The sequence below is a fragment of the Stenella coeruleoalba genome (genome assembly GCF_951394435.1).
Source record: "Stenella coeruleoalba genome assembly, contig: scaffold_91, whole genome shotgun sequence".
Lineage (NCBI taxonomy): Eukaryota > Metazoa > Chordata > Mammalia > Artiodactyla > Delphinidae > Stenella > Stenella coeruleoalba.
The window spans coordinates 104,864-122,236 of NW_027646130.1; the positions used below are offsets into that span (position 1 = coordinate 104,864).

Consider the following 17,373-nt stretch of genomic DNA (forward strand, 5'->3'; position numbering starts at 1 on the left):
GCAACAGAGCCTAGGGCACTTCCACTTATGGTCCTATAGCTTAGGGAATTTAAAATCAAAAAGACACAGCCACCCCAAAGTTTGGAACGGCTCTGTTTACAAGAACCTCGTTTACAGTACAAGTTCAACATCGCAGAAAGTGAAAAATGGATAAAGAAGTTGTGGTATTTACTTACAAAGCAATATCACTCAGCAATGAAATCTGTGTCATCAGGCCCTTAGCAGCACAATGAGTGGATTCAGGTATGATGATTCTAACTGAAATAAGTCACACAGAAAAAGAAACATCATAAGATATCAGTAATACACGGAATGTAAACTTGGCTACACAGGAACTGAATTACAGAACAGAACAGGGTCTCAAATTTAGAAAACCAACTTATGCTTGCTTAAGGGGAAAGGTGAGTTGGGGTGCTGCATAAAACCATAGATTGAAATGAGCACAGATAAAGTTCCTTAAGCCAAATATGGAATAGACAAGAGCTACTCCTTGCTCAACGAAATGGACTCAACACCGCATATTAAACGCCTAAGAATGTACCTGACTAGTAAGTATCTTAAAACCTATGGATTGCTATGTCTCTGAAAGAGAATCAAGCATGTGTACAGGGGCATAAACGCAGCAGTGATAGGATTGGAGAGGTTCGGTGAGCAAATGAAGACACTTTGAAGTCATATTGCATGGTACCCATTACACGGGTCTTAACTCTCCAGGTTTAAGGTATTCTTCCTTCAGCTAAAACATGCATGTGGAACCCAAGTATGATCAACCATGTGAACGGGAGACGTGTTCAAATATGTCTCAGTTTTCCTCCCCTGGTACTCGGGTGCAACATTCCAGACGCTTTACTAACACTCTCCCCACTTGGAGAGTCAGCGCCTTTAACCTCCTGTTTGGCCCAGTTTGCAATTTCTGCGGAAGATGAACAGGAATAGCGAGAACCAATGAGAGGCTAGCTGGAGGTGTCTGGACGGGCAAATTTAACTCTCATTTCCCACCAGGAAGAGGAAATATCCAAAGGCTCAGCGTGCCGTACCGGAACCAGATTAGGGCCTGAAGCCATCCTGCGGTGTTGCGGCCAGCTCACAAGAAAGCAAGTTGAAGAAAGGAGCTCAGGGGCACTGTAATTCACAAACCTGCAGAGTTATAAATGACAGCTATCGTCCAAAAATATACTGAAGTAAGGCTGCCAAGAGGACTTGAAAGCGGGGCAGAATTGCAGGAAACCGATTTCAGGAGGTAGACTGGAATTGTATGGAAAGCATAGGAAAAGAGGCAGAACGTCCACAATGATGCACTTGGCCAAAAAGGGCGTATGCGTTTTTTCCTGAATATATTCAGGAAAAAACGCATACGCCCTTTTTGGCCAACCAAGCAAGCTTGCAAAGGAAATCTGCACTACAATGAAGTCTCACTTCCCCCTGGTCAAAAGGGCCATCTGAAAAAAGTGTAAAATCCAGAAAGGCAGGACAGGCCATGGAGAACTGGGAGCCTTGTTATGCTGATGGGCGGGATGTAAATTGCCAACAACCACTCGGGAGAAGTGTATGGTGTTTCCTGAAACATCTAAAAAACAAAGCAACAGAACCTAGGGCACTTCCACATATGGTCATATAGCTTAGGGAAATTAAAATCAAAAAGACACAGCCACCCCAAAGTTTGGAACGGCTCTGTTTACAAGAACCTAGTTTACAGTACAAGTTCAACATCGCAGAAAGTGAAAAATGGATAAAGAAGTTGTGGTATTTACTTACAAAGCAATATCACTCAGCAATGAAATCTGTGTCATCAGGCCCTTAGCAGCACAATGAGTGGATTCAGGTATGATGATTCTAACTGAAATAAGTCACACAGAAAAAGAAACATAATAAGATATCAGTAATACACGGAATGTAAAGTTGGCTACACAGGAACTGAATTACAGAACAGAACAGGGTCTCAAATTTAGAAAACCAACTTATGCTTGCTTAAGGGTAAAGGTGAGTTGGGGTGCTGCATAAAACCTGAGATTGAAATGAGCACAGATAAAGTTCCTTAAGCCAAATATGGAATAGACAAGAGCTACTCCTTGCTCAATGAAATGGACTCAACACCCCATATTAAACGCCTAATAATGTACCTGACTAGTAAGTATCTTAAAACCTATGGATTGCTATGTCTCCGAAAGAGAATCAAGCATGTGTACAGGGGCATAAACGCAGCAGTGATAGGATTGGAGAGGTTCGGTGAGCAAATGAAGACCCTTTGAAATCATATTGCATGGTACCCATTCCACGGGTTTCAACTACCCAGGTTTAAGGTATTCTTCCTTCAGCTAAAACATGCATTTGGAACCCAGAGTATGATCAACCATGTGATCGGGAGACGTGTTCAAATATGTCTCAGTTTTCCTCCCCTGGTACTCGGGTGCAACATTCCAGACGCTTTACTAACACTCTCCCCACTTGGAGAGTCAGTCCCTTTAACCTCCTGTTTGGCCCAGTTTGCAATTTCTGCGGAAGATGAACAGGAATAGCGAGAACCAATGAGAGGCTAGCTGGAGGTGTCTGGACGGGCAAATTTAACTCTCATTTCCCAACAGGAAGAGGAAATAACCAAAGGCTCAGCGTGCCGTACCGGAACCAGATTAGGGCCTGAAGCCATCCTGCGGTGTTGCGGCCACCTCAAAATAAACCGAGTTGAAGAAAGGAGCTCAGGGGCACTATAATTCACAAACCTGCAGAGTTATAAATGACAGCTATCGTCCAAAAATATACTGAAGTAAGGCTGCCAAGAGGACTTGAAAGCGGGGCAGCATTGCAGGAAACCGATTTCAGGAGGTAGACTGGAATTGCATTGAAAGCACAGGAAAAGAGGCAGAACGTCCACAATGATGCACTTGGCCAAAAAGGGCGTATGCGTTTTTTCCTGAATATATTCAGGAAAAAACGCATACGCCCTTTTTGGCCAACCAAGCAAGCTTGCAAAGGAAATCTGCACTACAATGAAGTCTCACTTCCCCCCGGTCAAAAGGGCCATCTGAAAAAAGTGTAAAATCCAGAAAGGCAGGACAGGCCATGGAGAACTGGGAGCCTTGTTATGCTGATGGGCGGGATGTAAATTGCCAACAACCACTCGGGAGAAGTGTATGGTGTTTCCTGAAACATCTAAAAAACAAAGCAACAGAACCTAGGGCACTTCCACTTATGGTCCTATAGCTTAGGGAAATTAAAATCAAAAACACACAGCTACCCCAAAGTTTGGAACGGCTCTGTTTACAAGAACCTCGTTTACAGTACAAGTTCAACATCGCAGAAAGTGAAAAATGGATAAAGAAGTTGTGGTATTTACTTACAAAGCAAAATCACTCAGCAATGAAATCTGTGTCATCAGGCCCTTAGCAGCACAATGAGTGGATTCAGGTATGATGATTCTAACTGAAATAAGTCACACAGAAAAAGAAACATCATAAGATATCAGTAATACACGGAATGTAAACTTGGCTACACAGGAACTGAATTACAGAACAGAACAGGGTCTCAAATTTAGAAAACCAACTTATTCTTGCTTAAGGGTAAAGGTGAGTTGGGGTGCTGCATAAAACCAGAGATTGAAATGAGCACAGATAAAGTTCCTTAAGCCAAATATGGAATAGACAAGAGCTACTCCTTGCTCAACGAAATGGACTCAACACCCCATATTAAACGCCTAAGAATGTACCTGACTAGTAAGTATCTTAAAACCTATGGATTGCTATGTCTCCGAAAGAGAATCAAGCATGTGTACAGGGGCATAAATGCAGCAGTGATAGGATTGGAGAGGTTCGGTGAGCAAATGAAGACCCTTTGAAGTCATATTGCATGGTACCCATTCCACGGGTTTCAACTACCCAGGTTTTAGGTATTCTTCCTTCAGCTAAAACATGCATGTGGAACCTAGAGCATGATCTACCATGTGATCGGGAGATGTGTTCAAATATGTCTCAGTTTTCCTCCCCTGGTACTCGGGTGCAACATTCCAGACGCTTTACTAACACTCTCCCCACTTGGAGAGTCAGTCCCTTTAACCTCTTGTTTGGCCCAGTTTGCAATTTCTGCGGAAGATGAACAGGAATAGCGAGAACCAATGAGAGGCTAGCTGGAGGTGTCTGGACGGGCAAATTTAACTCTCATTTTCCACCAGGAAGAGGAATTAACCAAAGGCTCAGCATGCCGGGCCGGAACCAGATTAGGGCCTGAAGCCATCCTGCGGTGTTGCGGCCAGGTCACAAGAAAGCGAGTTGAAGAAAGGAGCTCAGGGGCACTGTAATTCACAAACCTGCAGAGTTATAAATGACAGCTATCGTCCAAAAATAGACTGAAGTAAGGCTGCCAAGAGGACTTGAAAGCGGGGCAGAATTGCAGGAAACCGATTTCAGGAGGTAGACTGGAATTGCATTGAAAGCATAGGAAAAGAGGCAGAACGTCCACAATGATGCACTTGGCCAAAAAGGGCATATGCGTTTTTTGCTGAATATATTCAGGAAAAAACGCATACGCCCTTTTTGGCCAACCAAGCAAGCTTGCAAAGGAAATCTGCACTACAATGAAGTCTCACTTCCCCCCGGTCAAAAGGGCCATCTGAAAAAAGTGTAAAATCCAGAAAGGCAGGACAGGCCATGGAGAACTGGGAGCCTTGTTATGCTGATGGGCGGGATGTAAATTGCCAACAGACACTCGGGAGAAGTGTATGGTGTTTCCTGAAACATCTAAAAAACAAAGCAACAGAGCCTAGGGCACTGCCACTTATGGTCCTATAGCTTAGGGAAATTAAAATCAAAAAGACACAGCCACCCCAAAGTTTGGGACGGCTCTGTTTACAAGAACCTCGTTACAGTACAAGTTAAACATCGCAGAAAGTGAAAAATGGATAAAGAAGTTGTGGTATTTACTTACAAAGCAATATCACTCAGCAATGAAATCTGTGTCATCAGGCACTTAGCAGCACAATGAGTGGATTCAGGTATGATGATTCTAACTGAAGTAAGTCACACAGAAAAAGAGACATCATAAGATATCAGTAATACACGGAATGTAAACTTGGCTACACAGGAACTGAATTACAGAACAGAACAGGGTCTCAAATTTAGAAAACCAACTTATGCTTGCTTAAGGGTAAAGGTGAGTTGGGGTGCTGCATAAAACCAGAGATTGAAATGAGCACAGATAAAGTTCCTTAAGTCAAATATGGAATAGACAAGAGCTACTCCTTGCTCAACGAAATGGACTCAACACCGCATATTAAACGCCTAAGAATGTACCTGACTAGTAAGTATCTTAAAACCTATGGATTGCTATGTCTCCGAAAGAGAATCAAGCATGTGTACAGGGGCATAAACGCAGCACTGATAGGATTGGAGAGGTTCGGTGAGCAAATGAAGACCCTTTGAAGTCATATTTCATGGTACCCATTACACGGGTCTTAACTCTCCAGGTTTAAGGTATTCTTCCTTCAGCTAAAACATGCATGTGGAACCCAAGTATGATCAACCATGTGAACGGGAGACGTGTTCAAATATGTCTCAGTTTTCCTCCCCTGGTACTCGGGTGCAACATTCCAGACGCTTTACTAACACTCTCCCCACTTGGAGAGTCAGCGCCTTTAACCTCCTGTTTGGCCCAGTTTGCAATTTCTGCGGAAGATGAACAGGAATAGCGAGAACCAATGAGAGACTAGCTGGAGGTGTCTGGACGGGCAAATTTAACTCTCATTTCCCACCAGGAAGAGGAAATAACCAAAGGCTCAGCGTGCCGTGCCGGAACCAGATTAGGGCCTGAAGCCATCCTGCGGTGTTGCGGCCAGGTCACAAGAAAGCAAGTTGAAGAAAGGAGCTCAGGGGCACTGTAATTCACAAACCTGCAGAGTTATAAATGACAGCTATCGTCCAAAAATAGACTGAAGTAAGGCTGCCAAGAGGACTTGAAAGCGGGGCAGAATTGCAGGAAACCGATTTCAGGAGGTAGACTGGAATTGCATTGAAAGCATAGGAAAAGAGGCAGAACGTCCACAATGATGCACTTGGCCAAAAAGGGCGTATGCGTTTTTTCCTGAATATATTCAGGAAAAAACGCATACGCCCTTTTTGGCCAACCAAGCAAGCTTGCAAAGGAAATCTGCACTACAATGAAGTCTCACTTCCCCCCGGTCAAAAGGGCCATCTGAAAAAAGTGTAAAATCCAGAAAGGCAGGACAGGCCATGGAGAACTGGGAGCCTTGTTATGCTGATGGGCGGGATGTAAATTGCCAACAACCACTCGGGAGAAGTGTATGGTGTTTCCTGAAACATCTAAAAAACAAAGCAACAGAGCCTAGGGCACTTCCACTTATGCTCCTATAGCTTAGGGAAATTAAAATCAAAAAGACACAGCCACCCCAAAGTTTGGGACGCCTCCGTTTACAAGAACCTCGTTTACCGTACAAGTTCAATATCACAGAAAGTGAAAAATGGATAAAGAACTTGTGGTACTTACGTACAATGCAGTATCACTCAGCAATGAAATCTAGGTCATCAGGTCCGTAGCAGCATAATGAGTGGATTCAGGTACGATGATTCTAACTGAAATAAGTCACACAGAAAAAGAAACATCATAAGATATCACTAATACACGGAATGTAAACTTGGCTACACAGGAACTGAATTACAGAACAGAACAGGGTCTCAAATTTAGAAAACCAACTTATGCTTGCTTAAGGGGAAAGGTGAGTTGGGGTGCTGCATAAAACCAGAGATTGAAATGAGCACAGATAAAGTTCCTTAAGTCAAATATGGAATAGACAAGAGCTACTCCTTGCTCAACGAAATGGACTCAACACCGCATATTAAACGCCTAAGAATGTACCTGACTAGTAAGTATCTTAAAACCTATGGATTGCTATGTCTCCGAAAGAGAATCAAGCATGTGTACAGGGGCATAAACGCAGCAGTGATAGGATTGGAGAGGTTCGGTGAGCAAATGAAGACCCTTTGAAGTCATATTGCATGGTACCCATTCCACGGGTCTCAACTCTCCAGGTTTAAGGTATTCTTCCTTCAGCTAAAACATGCATGTGGAACCCAAGTATGATCAACCATGTGAACGGGAGACGTGTTCAAATATGTCTCAGTTTTCCTCCCCTGGTACTCGGGTGCAACATTCCAGACGCTTTACTAACACTCTCCCCACTTGGAGAGTCAGCGCCTTTAACCTCCTGTTTGGCCCAGTTTGCAATTTCTGCGGAAGATGAACAGGAATAGCGAGAACCAATGAGAGGCTAGCTGGAGGTGTCTGGACGGGCAAATTTAACTCTCATTTCCTACCAGGAAGAGGAAATAACCAAAGGCTCAGCGTGCCGTAACGGAACCAGATTAAGGCCTGAAGCCATCCTGCGGTGTTGCGGCCAGCTCAAAAGAAAGCGAGTTGAAGAAAGGAGCTCAGGGGCACTGTAATTCACAAACCTGCAGAGTTATAAATGACAGCTATTGTCCAAAACTATACTGAAGTAAGGCTGCCAAGAGGACTTGAAAGCGGGGCAGAATTGCAGGAAACCGATTTCAGGAGGTAGACTGGAATTACATTGAAAGCATAGGAAAAGAGGCAGAACGTCCACAATGATGCACTTGGCCAAAAAGGGCATATGCGTTTTTTCCTGAATATATTCAGGAAAAAACGCATACGTCCTTTTTGGCCAACCAAGCAAGCTTGCAAAGGAAATCTGCACTACAATGAAGTCTCACTTCCCCCCGGTCAAAAGGGCCATCTGAAAAAAGTGTAAAATCCAGAAAGGCAGGACAGGCCATGGAGAACTGGGAGCCTTGTTATGCTGATGGGCGGGATGTAAATTGCCAACAACCACTCGGGAGAAGTGTATGGTGTTTCCTGAAACATCTAAAAAACAAAGCAACAGAACCTAGGGCACTTCCACTTATGGTCCTATAGCTTAGGGAAATTAAAATCAAAAAGACACAGCCACCCCAAAGTTTGGAATGGCTCTGTTTACAAGAACCTCGTTTACAGTACAAGTTCAACATCGCAGAAAGTGAAAAATGGATAAAGAAGTTGTGGTATTTACTTACAAAGCAATATCACTCAGCAATGAAATCTGTGTCATCAGGCCCTTAGCAGCACAATGAGTGGATTCAGGTATGATGATTCTAACTGAAGTAAGTCACACAGAAAAAGAAACATCATAAGATATCAGTAATACACGGAATGTAAACTTGGCTACACAGGAACTGAATTACAGAACAGAACAGGGACTCAAATTTAGAAAACCAACTTATGCTTGCTTAAGGGTAAAGGTGAGTTGGGGTGCTGCATAAAACCAGAGATTGAAATGAGCACAGATAAAGTTCCTTAAGCCAAATATGGAATAGACAAGAGCTACTCCTTGCTCAACGAAATGGACTCAACACCGCATATTAAACGCCTAAGAATGTACCTGACTAGTAAGTATCTTAAAACCTATGGATTGCTATGTCTCCGAAAGAGAATCAAGCATGTGTACAGGGGCATAAACGCAGCAGTGATAGGATTGGAGAGGTTGGGTGAGCAAATGAAGACCCTTTGAACTCATATTGCATGGTACCCATTCCACGTGTTTCAACTACCTAGGTTTAAGGTATTCTTCCTTCATCTAAAACATGCATGTGGAACCTAGAGTATGATCAACCATGTGATCGGGAGACGTGTTCAAATATGTCTCAGTTTTCGTACCCTGGTACTCGGGTGCAACATTCCAGACGCTTTACTAACACTCTCCCGACTTGGAGAGTCAGTCCCTTTAACCTCCTGTTTGGCCCAGTTTGCAATTTCTGCGGAAGATGAACAGGAATAGCGAGAACCAATGGAGACTAGCTGGAGGTGTCTGGACCGGCAAATTTAACTCTCATTTCCTACCAGGAAGAGGAAGTAACCAAAGGCTCAGCGTGCCATGCCAGAATCAGATTAGGGCCTGAAGCCATCCTGCGGTGTTGCGGCCAGGTCACAAGAAAGCGAGTTGAAGAAAGGAGCTCAGGGGCACTGTAATTCACAAACCTGCAGAGTTATAAATGACAGCTATCGTCCAAAAATATACTGAAGTAAGGCTGCCAAGAGGACTTGAAAGCGGGGCAGAATTGCAGGAAACCGATTTCAGGAGGTAGACTGGAATTGCATTGAAAGCATAGGAAAAGAGGCAGAACGTCCACAATGATGCACTTGGCCAAAAAGGGCGTATGCGTTTTTTCCTGAATATATTCAGGAAAAAACGCATACGCCCTTTTTGGCCAACCAAGCAAGCTTGCAAAGGAAATCTGCACTACAATGAAGTCTCACTTCCCCCCAGTCAAAAGGGCCATCTGAAAAAAGTGTAAAATCCAGAAAGGCAGGACAGGCCATGGAGAACTGGGAGCCTTGTTATGCTGATGGGCGGGATGTAAATTGCCAACAGACACTCGGGAGAAGTGTATGGTGTTTCCTGAAACATCTAAAAAACAAAGCAACAGAGCCTAGGGCACTGCCACTTATGGTCCTATAGCTTAGGGAAATTAAAATCAAAAAGACACAGCCACCCCAAAGTTTGGGACGCCTCTGTTTACAAGAACCTCGTTTACAGTACAAGTTCAACATCGCAGAAAGTGAAAAATGGATAAAGAAGTTGTGGTATTTACTTACAAAGCAATATCACTCAGCAATGAAATCTGTGTCATCTGGCCCTTAGCATCACAATGAGTGGATGCAGGTATGATGATTCTAACTGAAATAAGTCACACAGAAAAAGAAACATCATAAGATATCAGTAATACACGGAATGTAAACTTGGCTACACAGGAACTGAATTACAGAACAGAACAGGGTCTCAAATTTAGAAAACCAACTTATGCTTGCTTAAGGGGAAAGGTGAGTTGGGGTGCTGCATAAAACCAGAGATTGAAATGAGCACAGATAAAGTTCCTTAAGTCAAATATGGAATAGACAAGAGCTACTCCTTGCTCAACGAAATGGACTCAACACCGCATATTAAACGCCTAAGAATGTACCTGACTAGTAAGTATCTTAAAACCTATGGATTGCTATGTCTCCGAAAGAGAATCAAGCATGTGTACAGGGGCATAAACGCAGCAGTGATAGGATTGGAGAGGTTCGGTGAGCAAATGAAGACCCTTTGAAGTCATATTGCATGGTACCCATTCCACAGGTCTCAACTCTCCAGGTTTAAGGTATTCTTCCTTCAGCTAAAACATGCATGTGGAACCCAAGTATGATCAACCATGTGAACGGGAGACGTGTTCAAATATGTCTCAGTTTTCCTCCCCTGGTACTCGGGTGCAACATTCCAGACGCTTTACTAACACTCTCCCCACTTGGAGAGTCAGCGCCTTTAACATCCTGTTTGGCCCAGTTTGCAATTTCTGCGGAAGATGAACAGGAATAGCGAGAACCAATGAGAGGCTAGCTGGAGGTGTCTGGACGGGCAAATTTAACTCTCATTTCCCACCAGGAAGAGGAAATAACCAAAGGCTCAGCGTGCCGTACCGGAACCAGATTAAGGCCTGAAGCCATCCTGCGGTGTTGCGGCCAGCTCAAAAGAAAGCGAGTTGAAGAAAGGAGCTCAGGGGCACTGTAATTCACAAACCTGCAGAGTTATAAATGACAGCTATCGTCCAAAAATATACTGAAGTAAGGCTGCCAAGAGGACTTGAAAGCGGGGCAGAATTGCAGGAAACCGATTTCAGGAGGTAGACTGGAATTGCATTGAAAGCATAGGAAAAGAGGCAGAACGTCCACAATGATGCACTTGGCCAAAAAGGGCGTATGCGTTTTTTCCTGAATATATTCAGGAAAAAACGCATACGCCCTTTTTGGCCAACCAAGCAAGCTTGCAAAGGAAATCTGCACTACAATGAAGTCTCACTTCCCCCCAGTCAAAAGGGCCATCAGAAAAAAGTGTAAAATCCAGAAAGGCAGGACAGGCCATGGAGAACTCGGAGCCTTGTTATGCTGATGGGCGGGATGTAAATTGCCAACAGACACTCGGGAGAAGTGTATGGTGTTTCCTGAAACATCTAAAAAACAAAGCAACAGAGCCTAGGGCACTGCCACTTATGGTCCTATAGCTTAGGGAAATTAAAATCAAAAAGACACAGCCACCCCAAAGTTTGGGACGCCTCTGTTTACAAGAACCTCGTTTACAGTACAAGTTCAAAATCGCAGAAAGTGAAAAATGGATAAAGAAGTTGTGGTATTTACTTACAAAGCAATATCACTCAGCAATGAAATCTGTGTCATCAGGCCCTTAGCATCACAATGAGTGGATGCAGGTATGATGATTCTAACTGAAATAAGTCACACAGAAAATGAAACATCATAAGATATCAGTAATACACGGAATGTAAACTTGGCTACACAGGAACTGAATTACAGAACAGAACAGGGTCTCAAATTTAGAAAACCAACTTATGCTTGCTTAAGGGTAAAGGTGAGTTGGGGTGCTGCATAAAACCAGAGATTGAAATGAGCACAGATAAAGTTCCTTAAGTCAAATATGGAATAGACAAGAGCTACTCCTAGCTCAACGAAATGGACTCAACACCCCATATTAAACGCCTAAGAATGTACCTGACTAGTAAGTATCTTAAAACCTATGGATTGCTATGTCTCCGAAAGAGAATCAAGCATGTGTACAGGGGCATAAACGCAGCAGTGATAGGATTGGAGAGGTTCGGTGAGCAAATGAAGACCCTTTGAAGTCATATTGCATGGTACCCATTCCACGGGTCTCAACTCTCCAGGTTTAAGGTATTCTTCCTTCAGCTAAAACATGCATGTGGAACCCAAGTATGATCAACCATGTGAACGGGAGACGTGTTCAAATATGTCTCAGTTTTCCTCCCCTGGTACTCGGGTGCAACATTCCAGACGCTTTACTAACACTCTCCCCACTTGGAGAGTCAGCGCCTTTAACCTCCTGTTTGGCCCAGTTTGCAATTTCTGCGGAAGATGAACAGGAATAGCGAGAACCAATGAGAGGCTAGCTGGAGGTGTCTGGACGGGCAAATTTAACTCTCATTTCCCACCAGGAAGAGGAAATAACCAAAGGCTCAGCGTGCCGTACCGGAACCAGATTAGGGCCTGAAGCCATCCTGCGGTGTTGCGGCCAGCTCAAAAGAAAGCGAGTTGAAGAAAGGAGCTCAGGGGCACTGTAATTCACAAACCTGCAGAGTTATAAATGACAGCTATCGTCCAAAAATAGACTGAAGTAAGGCTGCCAAGAGGACTTGAAAGCGGGGCAGAATTGCAGGAAACCGATTTCAGGAGGTAGACTGGAATTGCATTGAAAGCATAGGAACAGAGGCAGAACGTCCACAATGATGCACTTGGCCAAAAAGTGCGTATGCGTTTTTTCCTGAATATATTCAGGAAAAAACGCATACGCCCTTTTTGGCCAACCAAGCAAGCTTGCAAAGGAAATCTGCACTACAATGAAGTCTCACTTCCCCCCGGTCAAAAGGGCCATCTGAAAAAAGTGTAAAATCCAGAAAGGCAGGACAGGCCATGGAGAACTGGGAGCCTTGTTATGCTGATGGGCAGGATGTAAATTGCCAACAGACACTCGGGAGAAGTGTATGGTGTTTCCTGAAACATCTAAAAAACAAAGCAACAGAACCTAGGGCACTTCCACTTATGGTCCTATAGCTTAGGGAAATTAAAATCAAAAAGACACAGCCACCCCAAAGTTTGGAACGGCTCTGTTTACAAGAACCTCGTTAACAGTACAAGTTCAACATCACAGAAAGTGAAAAATGGAGAAAAAAGTTGTGGTATTTACTTACAAAGCAATATCACTCAGCAATGAAATCTGTGTCATCAGGCCCTTAGCAGCACAATGAGTGGATTCAGGTATGATGATTCTAACTGAAGTAAGTCACACAGAAAAAGAAACATCATAAGATATCAGTAATACACGGAATGTAAACTTGGCTACACAGGAACTGAATTACAGAACAGAACAGGGACTGAAATTTAGAAAAACAACTTATGCTTGCTTAAGGGTAAAGGTGAGTTGGGGTGCTGCATAAAACCAGAGATTGAAATGAGCACAGATAAAGTTCCTTAAGCCAAATATGGAATAGACAAGAGCTACTCCTTGCTCAACGAAATGGACTCAACACTGCATATTAAACGCCTAAGAATGTACCTGACTTGTAAGTATCTTAAAACCTATGGATTGCTATGTCTCCAAAAGAGAATCAAGCATGTGTACAGGGGCATAAACGCAGCAGTGATAGGATTGGAGAGGTTCGGTGAGCAAATGAAGACCCTTTGAAGTTATATTGCATGGTACCCATTCAACGGGTTTCAACTACCCAGGTTTAAGGTATTCTTCCTTCAGCTAAAACATGCATGTGGAACCTAGAGTATGATCAACCATGTGATCGGGAGACGTGTTCAAATATGTCTCAGTTTTCGTACCCTGGTACTCGGGTGCAACATTCCAGACGCTTTACTAACACTCTCCCGACTTGGAGAGTCAGTCCCTTTAACCTCCTGTTTGGCCCAGTTTGCAATTTCTGCGGAAGATGAACAGGAATAGCGAGAACCAATTAGAGGCTAGCTGGAGGTGTCTGGACGGGCAAATTAAACTCTCATTTCCTATCAGGAAGAGGAATTAACCAAAGGCTCAGCGTGCCATGCGAGAATCAGATTAGGGCCTGAAGCCATCCTGTGGTGTTGCGGCCAGCTCAAAAGAAAGCGAGTTGAAGAAAGGAGCTCAGGGGCACTGTAATTCACAAACCTGCAGAGTTATAAATGACAGCTATCGTCCAAAAATAGACTGAAGTAAGGCTGCCAAGAGGACTTGAAAGCGGGGCAGAATTGCAGGAAACCGATTTCAGGAGGTAGACTGGAATTGCATTGAAAGCATAGGAACAGAGGCAGAACGTCCACAATGATGCACTTGGCCAAAAAGGGCGTATGCGTTTTTTCCTGAATATATTCAGGAAAAAACGCATACGCCCTTTTTGGCCAACCAAGCAAGCTTGCAAAGGAAATCTGCACTACAATGAAGTCTCACTTCCCCCCGGTCAAAAGGGCCATCTGAAAAAAGTGTAAAATCCAGAAAGGCAGGACAGGCCATGGAGAACTGGGAGCCTTGTTATGCTGATGGGCGGGATGTAAATTGCCAACAACCACTCGGGAGAAGTGTATGGTGTTTCCTGAAACATCTAAAAAACAAAGCAACAGAACCTAGGGCACTTCCACATATGGTCCTATAGCTTAGGGAAATTAAAATCAAAAAGACACAGCCACCCCAAAGTTTGGAATGGCTCTGTTTACAAGAACCTCGTTTACACTACAAGTTCAACATCACAGAAAGTGAAAAATGGATAAAGAAGTTGTGGTATTTACTTACAAAACAATATCACTCAGCAATGAAATCTGTGTCATCAGGCCCTTAGCAGCACAATGAGTGGATTCAGGTATGATGATTCTAACTGAAATAAGTCACACAGAAAAAGAAACATCATAAGATATCAGTAATACACGGAATGTAAACTTGGCTACACAGGAACTGAATTACAGAACAGAACAGGGTCTCAAATTTAGAAAACCAACTTATTCTTGCTTAAGGGTAAAGGTGAGTTGGGGTGCTGCATAAAACCAGAGATTGAAATGAGCACAGATAAACTTCCTTAAGCCAAATATGGAATAGACAAGAGCTACTCCTTGCTCAACGAAATGGACTCAACACCCCATATTAAACGCCTAAGAATGTACCTGACTAGTAAGTATCTTAAAACCTATGGATTGCTATGTCTCCGAAAGAGAATCAAGCATGTGTACAGGGGCATAAACGCAGCAGTGCTAGGATTGGAGAGGTTCGGTGAGCAAATGAAGACCCTTTGAAGTCATATTGCATGGTACCCATTCCACGGGTTTCAACTACCCAGGTTTAAGGTATTCTTCCTTCAGCTAAAACATGCATGTGGAACCTAGAGTATGATCAACCATGTGATCGGGAGACGTGTTCAAATATGTCTCAGTTTTCCTCCCCTGGTACTCGGGTGCAACATTCCAGACGCTTTACTAACACTCTCCCCACTTGGAGAGTCAGTCCCTTTAACCTCCTGTTTGGCCCAGTTTGCAATTTCTGCGGAAGATGAACAGGAATAGCGAGAACCAATGAGAGGCTAGCTGGAGGTGTCTGGACGGGCAAATTTAACTCTCATTTTCCACCAGGAAGAGGAATTAACCAAAGGCTCAGCATGCCGTGCCGGAACCAGATTAGGGCCTGAAGCCATCCTGCGGTGTTGCGGCCAGGTCACAAGAAAGCGAGTTGAAGAAAGGAGCTCAGGGGCACTGTAATTCACAAACCTGCAGAGTTATAAATGACAGCTATCGTCCAAAAATAGACTGAAGTAAGGCTGCCAAGAGGACTTGAAAGCGGGGCAGAATTGCAGGAAACCGATTTCAGGAGGTAGACTGGAATTGCATTGAAAGCATAGGAAAAGAGGCAGAACGTCCACAATGATGCACTTGGCCAAAAAGGGCGTATGCGTTTTTTCCTGAATATAATCAGGAAAAAACGCATACGCCCTTTTTGGCCAACCAAGCAAGCTTGCAAAGGAAATCTGCACTACAATGAAGTCTCACTTCCCCCTGGTCAAAAGGGCCATCTGAAAAAAGTGTAAAATCCAGAAAGGCAACAGGCCATTGAGAACTGGGTGCCTTGTTATGCTGATGGGCGGGATGTAAATTGCCAACAGACACTAGGGAGAAGTGTATGGTGTTTCCTGAAACATCTAAAAAACAAAGCAACAGAGCCTAGGGCACTTCCACTTATGGTCCTATAGCTTAGGGAAATTAAAATCAAAAAGACACAGCCACCCCAAAGTTTGGAACGGCTCTGTTTACAAGAACCTCATTTACAGTGCAAGTTCAACATCGCAGAAAGTGAAAAATGGATAAAGAACTTGTGGTACTTACGTACAATGCAGTATCACTCAGCAATGAAATCTATGTCATCAGGCCCGTAGCAGCATAATGAGTAGATTCAGGTACGATGATTCTAAGTGAAATAAGTCACACAGAAAAAGAAACATCATAAGATATCACTAATACACGGAATGTAAACTTGGCTACACAGGAACTGAATTCCAAAACAGAACAGGTTCTCAAATTTAGAAAACCAACTTATGCTTGCTTAAGGGGAAAGGTGAGTTGGGTTGCTGCATAAAACCAGAGATTGAAATGAGCACAGATAAAGTTCCTTAAGCCAAATATGGAATAGACAAGAGCTACTCCTTGCTCAACGAAATGGACTCAACACCGCATATTAAACGCCTAAGAATGTACCTGACTAGTAAGTATCTTAAAACCTATGGATTGCTATCTCTCCGAAAGAGAATCAAGGATGTGTACAGGGGCATAAACGCAGCAGTGATAGGATTGGAGAGGTTCGGTGAGCAAATGAAGACCCTTTGAAGTCATATTGCATGGTACCCATTCCACGGGTTTCAACTACCCAGGTTTTAGGTATTCTTCCTTCAGCTAAAACATGCATGTGGAACCCAGAGTATGATCAACCATGTGATCAGGAGACGTGTTCAAATATGTCTCAGTTTTCCTCCCCTGGTACTCGGGTGCAACATTCCAGACGCTTTACTAACACTCTCCCCACTTGGAGAGTCAGCGCCTTTAACCTCCTGTTTGGCCCAGTTTGCAATTTCTGCGGAAGATGAACAGGAATAGCGAGAACCAATGAGAGGCTAGCTGGAGGTGTCTGGACGGGCAAATTTAACTCTCATTTCCCACCAGGAAGAGGAAATAACCAAAGGCTCAGCGTGCCGTACCGGAACCAGATTAGGGCCTGAAGCCATCCTGCGGTGTTGCGGCCAGGTCACAAGAAAGCGAGTTGAAGAAAGGAGCTCAGGGGCACTGTAATTCACAAACCTGCAGAGTTATAAATGACAGCTATCGTCCAAAAATAGACTGAAGTAAGGCTGCCAAGAGGACTTGAAAGCGGGGCAGAATTGCAGGAAACCGATTTCAGGAGGTAGACTGGAATTGCATTGAAAGCATAGGAAAAGAGGCAGAACGTCCACAATGATGCACTTGGCCAAAAAGGGCGTATGCGTTTTTTCCTGAATATAATCAGGAAAAAACGCATACGCCCTTTTTGGCCAACCAAGCAAGCTTGCAAAGGAAATCTGCACTACAATGAAGTCTCACTTCCCCCCAGTCAAAAGGGCCATCTGAAAAAAGTGTAAAATCCAGAAAGGCAACAGGCCATTGAGAACTGGGAGCCTTGTTATGCTGATGGGCGGGATGTAAATTGCCAACAGACACTCGGGAGAAGTGTATGGTGTTTCCTGAAACATCTAAAAAACAAAGCAA

General features: G+C 43.7%; 1 long non-coding RNA gene across 6 annotated transcripts in view; it reads right to left on the minus strand.

Moving 5' to 3' along the window:
- LOC307181310 overlaps window positions 1-17,373 on the minus strand; it is an 843,792-nt gene that overhangs the window by 79,841 nt on the left and 746,578 nt on the right. For 5 of the 6 annotated variants that reach the window (XR_013826403.1, XR_013826404.1, XR_013826405.1 and 2 more), the window contains 2 exons: window positions 15,964-16,045; window positions 4,951-4,996 (listed from right to left, as the gene is read on the minus strand). This is a non-coding gene — a long non-coding RNA (uncharacterized lncRNA). Of the gene's footprint in view, window positions 1-4,950; window positions 4,997-15,963; window positions 16,046-17,373 lie in introns of those variants that run through there. The other variant, XR_013826402.1, reaches the window with a different exon arrangement.